Source organism: Adiantum capillus-veneris, chromosome 26, assembly GCF_014529385.1.
Source record: "Adiantum capillus-veneris isolate H3 chromosome 26, ASM1452938v2, whole genome shotgun sequence".
Taxonomy (NCBI): domain Eukaryota; kingdom Viridiplantae; phylum Streptophyta; class Polypodiopsida; order Polypodiales; family Pteridaceae; genus Adiantum; species Adiantum capillus-veneris.
The window spans coordinates 126,955,656-126,966,836 of NC_140956.1; the positions used below are offsets into that span (position 1 = coordinate 126,955,656).

The following is an 11,181-nucleotide window of genomic DNA, read 5'->3' on the forward strand; positions in this document are numbered from 1 at the left end:
TGTGTGTGTGTGTGTGTGTGCTATCTTTTACTATAATCTCTCTAATAGATTGGTGAGATTCAATTAGCTTTAGAAAAGGATGTGTGTGTGTTCTCTTTTACTCTAATCTTTCTAATGGATAGTACGATTCAATTAACTTTAGAAAAGATGTGTGTGTATGTTTTCTCTTACTCTAATCTCTCTAAGTATACCTACTCTCTCTAGTTAGTGCATCTTCACTATTAACTTATGTATGCTTAATTGAAAGTTAATACATAAGAGAACTCATCATATTCTTATTATACATGATGAAATTCTCATTCACCAATTTTATTGTCAATTAGATTACGTAGAATTTTGAATAATACTAAAAATTGATTTAGTTAAAGTATAGAAATTGAAGTTAGAATTGGATTAGAAAAGTGAAGCATAAAAGTAATGAATTCCTAAACTTTCACTCATAGTTTACACATTTAATTTTTTATTAATTACAATTAGCAAATATTTGATGTATAGAAACTAGATGTAAAACAACAATAATAAGTGTGGATCCGAGTTGGCGAGGGTTCAAATTACAGACTCTCTTTGAAAACAAGGAGATTACTAGGGAAATTGACCAATTTAAAGTTCTAAGTGTATAACATAAGTGTAGTACAAAGAAATGGCTCCAAAGCGTGCTCGAACCCAAGGCGCTAATGATCATGAAGCTGGTACAAGTAACGGTGGAACCCCTGCAGAACATACTATGTCTCCACCAATCGGACCAATCGGAGCTATCGTACAGGTTAGTATTGCAGTTTCAAATTATGCATCATTGCATATGCGAGACCATAGGAATATATTATTTACCTTATGAAAAGAAAACACGGACCGAAACCACGGGGCTTAACCCCACGAAACTCGTCATATGTTTGACAAGTAGGAAAGATTGTCTGGTTAAACTGGTTGCTATAGGAAAGAATGTTTGTCCAAAACCTTCGGTATGGTTTTTCTCAAGTCTCTCTACTTATAAGCGCTGGTATTATGTGGCAGTTTCCGAGGCGTGAGATGACGCCCAGGATGACACCGCTGATGCTGTGGTGGGAGTACACCCAGATTAGCCCAGCTAGATACTGCGGTTTTGTTTTGCCGTGGCGTGAGGATGACGTCCAGATTGGCACCGTTGTTGCTGTGACAGGAGTACGTCCAGATTAGCACAATGAATACTTGTCGAGCAGTATGGGATGCTCATGAGGACAAGGGTTTTTATAAATAATGTATACACCGATCGGACATTATAGATTCTTAAGTGAACCTAATCCAAGGGTTGTTGGTTTAAAATTGGACGACTTCTTGTTTGACTATTGTTTGTAATACTGTTTGAACGGCTGTTTTAACAAACCAGTATCATAAATAAAGTAAAGGAACATGTATGTTTAAACAGTGTGGTAGTAATTAGATAACAAAAGAAGGGTGAGTGTGGTGTGGAAAGTGGGAGAATGATACCCCGACGGTATCATTCTATGGACGGGTGGACCCGATGAGTCGGGTAACTTTCCAACGCTATAATTTTTTTTTATAGTCATAAATCTTAAAAGAGACAAACCTTGGCGGCTGTGCTTCTGAAACATGGGGAAAAAAGCGCACAGGTTGGTCACTCTAAGATTTATACTTTTAGGTATAATTGATTATAGATAGTTTTTAGATAGGGTTATGGTGGTCACGCTCCGCCATAGCAAGATAGGAACAATCCTTCACTAACGGTTCATGCCCGTGGCTACGTAGTAGCTAAGGCAATGTCCGTTGGTTTTTCTTTCTCAGGATTGGAGACCTATCAAAGGTACTCCGCTCCTCTCAAAAAGGGGCAGGGACCTCACAATGATGTTGAGGAGCCTCTATCTTTTGATGAAGCACAGAATTCAGAAAATTGGATGGCTGCCATGCAATCAGAATATGATGCACTTATAGAAAATGACACATGGACTTTATGTGATTTGTCTCCTAGAAAAAAGGCCATTGGTACGAAGTGGGTTTACAAGTTGAAATGCAAGCCGGATGGTGAGATCGATCGCCATAAGGCTCGACTTGTTGCAAAGGGTTATGCACAGCAAAAAGGCATAGATTATGAAGAGACTTTTGTTTCCACTTGTCATATGACTACTGTGTGTTTTCTATGTGCATTGGCATCTCATTTTGGTTGGGATGTACATCAATCAGACATTGTTACTGCTTTCTTGAATGGTGACATATTTGAGGAAGTTTATATAACGCAGCCTCGCAGTTTTGTCATAAAAGGACAAGAGGACAAAGTTTGCAGATGTAAGAAGGCTTTGTATGGGTTGAAGCAATCTCCTCGTGCTTGGTATGAGAAAGCTGACACTCATTTAGTTAAATGAGGCTTTCATAACAGTCCAATAGAAAGCACATTGTATGTAAAGTGTGAGGGTGATGTACTTCTCATTGTGGTTCTTTATGTCGATGATTTGATGATCACTGGACCAAATCAGAGACATGTTGCTGAATTTAAGGCTGATTTGAATGCTACTTTCAAGATGAAAGATTTTGGGGCTATTGCATCATTACTTGGGTATACAGTTTAAGTAGTGTGATGGTGGTATTGCCTTGTGTCAGAAAAGCTACATAGAGACATTGCTATGTAAGTTTGGACTTGAGGATTGCAAACCTATTGCCACTCCTATGGAAACAGGTTTGAAGTTGAGTCTACATGATGCTGGCGATCCTGTTGATGTCACTCTTTACCAAAATACTGTTGGTTGCCTCATTTATGTATGCAACACGAGGCCAGATATTCAGTCTGCAGTCTCACAGGTCAGCAGATTTATGCATAGCCCAGGGTCTAAGCATTGGTAGGCTGTCAAGAGGATTTTCCGCTATCTTAGTGGAACTTTACATCCTGTTTTTTTTAATCCCAATGGGGGATCATTGCCACCAGGCTTACATACCTTTTTGGACTCAGATTGGGCTGGTTGTTTTGATACACGAGTGTCCACAAGTGGTTTTTGTTTCATGCTTGGCATTTTATGTATATCATGGTTGAGCAAGAATCAACCTACTGTGGCCACTTTGATTTGTGAGGCTGAGTACAGGTCAGTCTTCACAGCTACGGTTAAGTGTGTATGGCTCAGACGCCTTATGGATGATTTGGGTGTTGGACAGGACACTGCCAACACTATCTACACTGATAGTTCGAGCGCATTGGCAATTGCGAGGATCCAAGTTTTTCATGCTTGCACAAAGAACATTGAGGTGAATTACCACTATGTTAGGGAGAGGCTCTTAGCAGGAGAGATCAGCTTGGCTTATGTGCCAACGCAGGACAACCTTGCAGACCTTTTCACAAAGGCATTGTCTTGTGAGAAGCTTGAAGCTTTCCACAAATCTTTGGGCTTACTCCTCTTTGTGGACTGATCATGTCCTCAGGGCATGGCACTTCCCTTTACTCATGTGCCAGCTCTCGTTCACCGCATCACTCCAGGGGGGCTTTGTTACCATATACATGTGGTAGTGATGTGTGTGAACACACTAGGACCACCAGGGCATTTTTCCCTCTTTAGGAGGTTTTTTCCCCCGCGCATTGTATATACACCCATCACTCTAGGGCTATCTATATTTCCATTGCATACTAAGTAACACACTCTCTATTGTGTGCCTTGAGCTTCCTTCGTCTTCTCCAAGCTGTGTGCATTTCTCTGCAACCCTAATTCCAACAGAGTCAACCCGCAATTATTTGAATATCTTGAAATGGGATCCAACACCTTGTGAAGATTGTTAGGAAATAAGACGTAGCTAAATAGATAATTGAGTAGATTACTTAATGGAGAGAGACAGATTTATATACACGAGATTATAGAGTAGAGAGAGAGAGAGAGAGTACACACGATATACGTGGTTCACCCAATGTGGGCTACGTCCACGGGAAAGCAGTCACTCAATGGCTTTAGTACTTCAAAACAAGAAGTAGTTTACAAACGGATTATACCCTTAATGGAGCTCCCGCCTTGCTTCACTCTCACCACCTCACACTCACCTTGTTGCATCAACTTCACACTATGAAATGTGTGTAGAAATGGCCTCCTTTTATAGGCCAAAAGGGTTGCCCTCTCTTATGAGAGATAGCCATGTGTAGCCGCCCTTGTGCGAATAAGTCCAAATCGGACCCTCCAATCCGCCCATGTGTGGCCGCCCTTGAGAAGACAAGTCCGCTTTTGAATTCGGCCACCGGCCACCGGCCATTGACTTCCGACCACCGGCCACCGGCCATTGACTACCGGCCACCGGCCAACCGACCGGTTTTTTTCCGACCACTTTCCGGCCGCCGTCCGGCCATAATATTCCGGCGAAAAATAATATTCCGGCCTTTAAAGCTGCCCCTGATTCTTGTCCGTGAAAATTTTGGTTTCCGGTGAGTGATTTTCCTTCACGCACGATGGCTTCTCCTCATAATGGGGGCCTTACAAATGTGCGCTTTTACCACAGAAAATTGCAAGGGTAAATCAGGCTCCATACTTAACAAAGATGTCACACTAAAGATGGGTTGAAACTTTGGGGATTTTGAGAAATTTGCAGATCTCAATTAGGGGATTGCAATTTGTAGCCAACTTTGTAGCTCTTAGGTTGGAAATATCTACATGCTTGTATCCAATGATGTTGGGGATACCTCGGTTAAGAGTAGTAAATAAGCTATGGGGAGCAGACTCTATAGTGATCAAAAGAGGAAATAAAAAAGTGAGAATGCAAATGAATGCAAAAAAGGTGATACCACCTCGTTTTAGGGCAGTGCATGCAGAAGGACTGAATATGATAAAGGAAGTTGGAGAGTATGTAGAGGAGGAATTTCTTAGAACTAAGTCATCAATTGTACCTATTTTTGAAGTTGATGTACAAAATATAGAAACCAAGTATGTGCTATAGCTAGAAGATGATGGGATACAATCAATAACTCAAAAACTAGTGATTGCTTAGGGGAGTAAGCAATCAACTAGCAAGATGGATAATGAGTGGCTAAAGAATCTACAAATTGAAAATAAAGAAGAGGTGGAAGCCATTGAGGCAGTGAAGCAAGTAGAGAGAGCTTTTGAACATCAAATGGCAAGAATTGCTAGGGTGACTTAGGATGAACTATAGGAACTAAATAGCAACACTCGGGAGGAACCATAAATAGTGAAGGTATCAGAAGATATAGATGAGGAATTTCAATTGGAACTGAAGGAATTGTTGTTAGAAATCAAAGACTTTTTTGCATGAAAATACATATATATGAAAGGAGTAGATGCGAGCTTTTGTCAACACAAAATTAATTCGAAAGCAGATGCAGTTCTAGTTGTACAACAAAGGTACATGATGAATCCTAATTATGCCAAACAGATTCAATAAGAGATTGACAAACTGTTGGCTACAGGTTTCATTTATCCTTTGGAGGAATACTTGATTGTCACCAATTCTTGTAGTTCCAAATTAGAATGGAAAGATCACAGGGTGTGTGGATTATAGAAAATTGCATGCTGCTACAGTAACTGATCAATTTCCTTTACCTTTTTGTGATACACTACTGGATGCAGTAATTGGACATGAGATTTATAGTTTGAATTTAGTGGTTACAACCAAATTTCAATGGCACCTGAAGACAAGGAAAAAAACAGCTTTTGTGATTGAATGGGGAGTTTATGCTAGTAATGTGATGACATTTGTCTTGAAAAAGTCTTCACCAACATTTCCAAAAGCATTACAACATGTGTTTGGTGAATTTCGTACAACATCTATGAGGGTTTTCTTGGATGATTATAGTGTTTTGAAAAAGAAGCAAGAGCATCTTAAACACTTGAGGTTGTGTTTTTAGAAATACAAGAAATTCAGATTGTCATTAAACCCAACCAAATGTGCATTTCAGTTAAAAGAGGAATTCTTTTAGGGCATGTGATTTCTGAAGAAGGGGTGTCTATTGATTCCAAAAAGGTGGAGGCTATTAGTAAGGCACCAGAACCAAGAACAATTAAACAATTGAGTAAATGTTTCGGCCAGGTCAAGTGGCATAATAATTTCTTGAGGTATTTGGCTCATGTATGCACACCATTAACAAAGCTTGAAAAAAAGGATGCTATATTTGAATGGAGAGAAGAGCAGAGCAAGGCATTCAGGACTTTGAAGAACATGCTGACTTTAACACCAGTTTGGATTGTTCCTGATTAGAAGTTACCATTTCACATCTTTATGGATGCATCTCATCTAGTAGTGGGTGCAACATTAATGCAAGAAACCAATAGAGGTTGTTTCAAACATATCTACTATGCAATCAAGGTACTAACACCTACAGAGAAGAATTACACAATTACTGAGAGGGAGTGCTTGGGCATGGTTATACATTGTAAAAGCTTAGACATTACCTATTGGCAAATAGGGTAATTTTTCATGTGAATCACAAGGCACTGATGTACTTGGTGAATAAACCCCATCTTTTAGGGAGGTTGGCTAGGTGGATACTGCTTTTGAAATAATTTGATTATGTGGTGATACATACTCCAGACAGACTTTATGTATTAGCCGATTGTTTGAGTAGATTGGAGGAGAGGAATATTTTGGAGTGTGTGATCACTTAAGTGCCTGATGAAAAGAAGTTTCTAGTTCAGGTGGCTGACTAGTTAGGGGACTACTATGATTATATGATTGAATTAGTTCTTGACTAAAGGGTGTTGCATGAAGCAATGAGTAAGAATCAGAGGAAAAGGTTAGCATTAAGAAGTAAACCTTTTACAGTTATTGCAGGATAAGTTTTGTACAAAAAAGAAATTGATCAGGTGATAAGGAGATGTGTTCCTGAGTTTGAACAATGAGCAGTACTGGTAGAGGCTCATGGAAGTAAATCAGGAGGAAATTTTTCAAGAGATGTTAATGCAAGAAAAATATTTCAATCTTGACTTTGGTGGCCAACTGTTATAAAGGATTCTGAAGAATTTAATAAGAAGTGTTTGTTGTGCCAAAGGGAGGGTAGACCATTGAATGTAGACAAGATGCCTTGCAACCTATATTACCTTTGGAACCATTTCAAATGTGGGGATTATATTTTGTTGGTCCCATGAAGCCACCTACAAGTTTTACACAGAATAGGTACATCTTGGTTGCAACGGATTATTGTACAAAATGGGTGGAAGCTATGGATTTGAGGAACAACAAAGCAAGGAGTGTGGCAAAATTTTTGTATAAAAATATTATGACCAGGTCTAGATGTCCTATTGAGTTGGTTTTTGATCATGGAGGACATTTTATTAACAAAGTGATCAGTAAATTGATTGAACTACACATGATACTACACAAGAAATAAATTGTGTATTATCCTCAAGAAAATGGACAAGCGAAGAGAACTGATAAGATATTGATCAAGATAATCAAGAAGTTGGTGAATCAAAACAGGAGAGATTGGGATGATAATCTGGATTCAACAATTTGGGCCTTTAGGAAAGCATTTAGGGTGACTACAGGCATGGAACCGTTCAAGTTGGTGTATGGATTCAAAGCAGTCATTCCTATGGAGTTTCTAATACCAAGCCTCAAGGTTGCAATTCAACAAAAAGTATCTCCTCAAGAGTCAGTCAATTGCAGAAAGGAAACATTACTAAAACTGGAGGAGGATAGAATTCAAAGCCTGTATATCGTAGACATTATCCAACAAAGAACACAAGCTTAGATCAACAGGAATATAAAGTTCAAGATTTTTTTCGTAGGAGATTGGGTGATGGTTTACAACCGTAAGTTGGGATCAAGACCTGGAAAATTGAAACTAAGGTATGCAGGACCTTTCTAAATAGTTAGGTCTGTGGGACCTAATAATTTTATTTTGGCCAATGAGTTGGGAAGACAATTTCCAAGCTAGTGAATGGTTTTTTACTTAAACCTTTTTCGGGAGAAATAAAGGGTACTTGTGTACAACATCAAATTAATGATGTTAGTGGGATAGAGATTTCTTATGCATGCAAGGTAGTGGAAGAGGACATCATTTCAAGAAGTGATGAGAATTTTTATTTGTTGCACATTTCTTCCTTGCTATGTTTTTTTGCTTGTTGCGGCATGTCGAGATTATTCAGCACAACATGACAAAGACATATGGACAATCTCAAGGTGGGAGGCACTACTATCAATTGTCAGGAACAAAGAATAATGTGAGATTGTAAGGTGAAATGGTTTATTGAGAGGATATTTTTCTTGGTCAAGTCAGAGTATATAAGCAGCGAAAATTATGGTATATTGTTAGCAGCTTAGACTAGCAGGCATATTGGATGGACAAACATACTATTTGATAGGATTAAGTTTGAAATCTACACCAAGCAAAAAATAAAGCATAAAACAACAAAAGTGGGACATATTTGGCAACAATTTTTTAGTATGTGAACAACAAGACTATTTTGCAGGGAAAGAGTTTTCTAGTGCCAAGATAGTTAATTGAAGATTCAGGATCTGCACCAAGGAAAGAAAAAAGAGAAAACTACATCCAGAACAAAAGATTGTGTAGATTACAAAGGATGTGGAAATTTGATGTCTGTAGGATATTCAAAAACGGAATCTCTGGAAGCAGTTAAGGTAAAATTGGACAAGGAATCTGGGGACTTGTTTCCTGAATCTGCAGTGGATCCAAGTGAAAGACCTACAGTACCTCTGTGAGTCAAAACATGTTTTAAAATCAAAAAGCTAAAAGAAAAACTTATAGGGGAGGTACCTGCCATCACAATTAGGGAACTTGCAGTTGAAAAGCCTAGCATACAGAATCTACAGTTGAAAAGCTAAATTCAGAGTATATTCCCTCATAATAGCATTGCACGAGGAGTACGGGAACAAAAGCCATATATGAGCCCCTAGGGACATCTGTACAGTGTACATAGCATTTAGAATTCTAATTCAAATGATTTTTCTTTTTTTGAGTTTATTTTTGGTTTTATTTAATTATTTTTTGAGATTTTCTTTTAAAAAAAGTAAAACATCCATAATCTAGATGAAGAAAAGACTTAAGAGATGCCTAAGCACTAGAAAGAGGAGAACTGGAAAATGACAAAACTTCACGAGGTATGTCTCAGAAGGCATATGCACAAGGCTATAATGTGAGAGGTAAGAAAATAATGTTGATCAGTATTCCACAAAAATATGAGGCCAAAAGTGACTGAGAATAGTCATAAAAACTCGGAATGGCCTACAAGGACAAATAAAGTTAGTGATGCAACCAAACAAAACCATCCATCAAGCGTAATGTTTTTTATCGGACACTTCATGTGACTACAGGGTTGTACATAGAAATTAGATCGTTATACTCTAAATCTTCTATCTTGTATGTGACTTAATGAAGCCTAACAAACAAAAGGTTACCAAAAAAAGGGGGCAAAAATGACAATTGAGTCATCTATTGCAATAGATGTCTGCAAGGGTAACCAGGGCTCAAGAAAAAATTTGACCATTGGTATTGGTTCTACATGTTTAGAGGATGCCCAGGGTATAATTCATTTCACGTTTGGTAGAAAGAAGGTGCCAGAGATACCCATCGGTCATTTTTGAGACTCAAAAGAAAAAAGTTAGCTAAGAAAGCCAAATACAAGTCCAAATAATTCCAAACTTTGTCAATAGGTTATGAACAGAGAATCAAAGCTAAGGGTGAAGGAAAAAAATAGTTGAAAAAGGATAGAAGTCTAATCCCTAGCCAGAGATAATTTTTTTCAAAATTTGAAGCCATGATAGCCATCTACATACCCTGTACATCATGTACAAGAGTTTTGGGGACAAATGGCCAATGATAGCTCATATAAGGTCATCTATTGTGCATGATGTCGGATAAGGCCCTTTTGAAGCAATTAACTAACTTGAGGAATTAACTAGGGTTTGGCATGCTTTAATTAAGTCATGAATCAAGTAGAAGTAGTATGATGATTTACACAGCACACGAAAGCTAATAGTGGCAAATGCTAATTTGATCAACTTGATGCAAGAAAAAAGAAGTACCCAATGAAGAAGAGCGGACACAAAAGTAATCAAAGGATCTCTTATGTTCTTGGAGGTATCCTTAGAGCTGGTTTCAAAGAACCAACAACAATCCAAGCACAAGGGTGGCCAATGGCTTTGAAAGGAAGGGACCTTATTGGACTTGTGTACTTATTACCAACCATTGTTCATGTCAATGCCTAGCCTGCACTATCACCAGGTGATGGTCCAATTTTTCTCATCTTAGCACCCACTAGAGAGTTGGCCGTCCAAGTACAACAAGAGGCAACAAATTTTGGGGCTTCATCAAAGATAAAGATTACATGTGTTTAAAAAGGTAAAATAAAGGGACCACAAATAATGGATCTTCAAAAAGGGTTACATATCTTTTCCTTGATGAAGCAGATCAAATGTTATGCATGGGTTTTGAACCTCAAATCAAAAAAATTATCTCCCAAATTTGGCATGACAGATAGCCTTTGTATTGGAGTTCAACTTGGTATAAAGAGGTTGAAGGTTTAGCCATATAATTTCTACATAATCCTTATAAATTTTTCATTGGCTCACAAGATCTGAAAGCCAATCATTCAATTCTACAGATTGTAGAAGTTGTTTCTGAGAATGAGAAATACTCAAAATTGGCAGATTTACTAGAGTGTGTAATGGATGGAAGTAAAGTGACTGTATTTATGGAAACAAAAAGAGGTTGTGATCAAGTTTTCCTTTAGCTCTAATGGATCATAGTTCTTGTTGTGGTTTGACAAATGTACAAGCAGTGGAACCAACAAAAGCAAAAACAACAACAAGAACTTTGTATTTACAATCTTGAAATGACACTTTGCGTGCAAGTGTTCATTAGAATTGTGGCAACATAAGGTACGCCTAAGTTGAAGGGAGCATGCACATTTTCTAAATGAGGTATATATTTCATAGGTCCAATACAACCAACAGCTTACAAAGCTTAGGAAACAACATATTATTATGGCAAAAAATTACTTAACCAAGTGGGGTAAGACACAAGCCAACAGGAAGAACGATGTACTAAACCACTGCTGCATTCCGATACAAATGCGTCTTTACTAGGTACAGACTTCCTATTGAGCTTGTGAGTGATCGTGGATTTCATTTCCTCAATGAGGTGATAGAATATCTACTAGATGAGTTCATGGTAACCCATAACAAATTTGCACCCTACCACTCTCAAGAAAATGGTCAAGAAGAATACAAACAAAATTATAAGCTCTGTACTGA

The 11,181-nt window shown here is 38.2% G+C and overlaps 1 pseudogene; it reads left to right on the forward strand.

Moving 5' to 3' along the window:
• The first annotated feature begins 9,999 nt into the window (after positions 1 to 9,999).
• LOC147424173 (DEAD-box ATP-dependent RNA helicase 20 pseudogene) lies at positions 10,000 to 10,658 on the forward strand (annotated as a pseudogene).
• Positions 10,659 to 11,181: the final 523 nt, after the last annotated feature.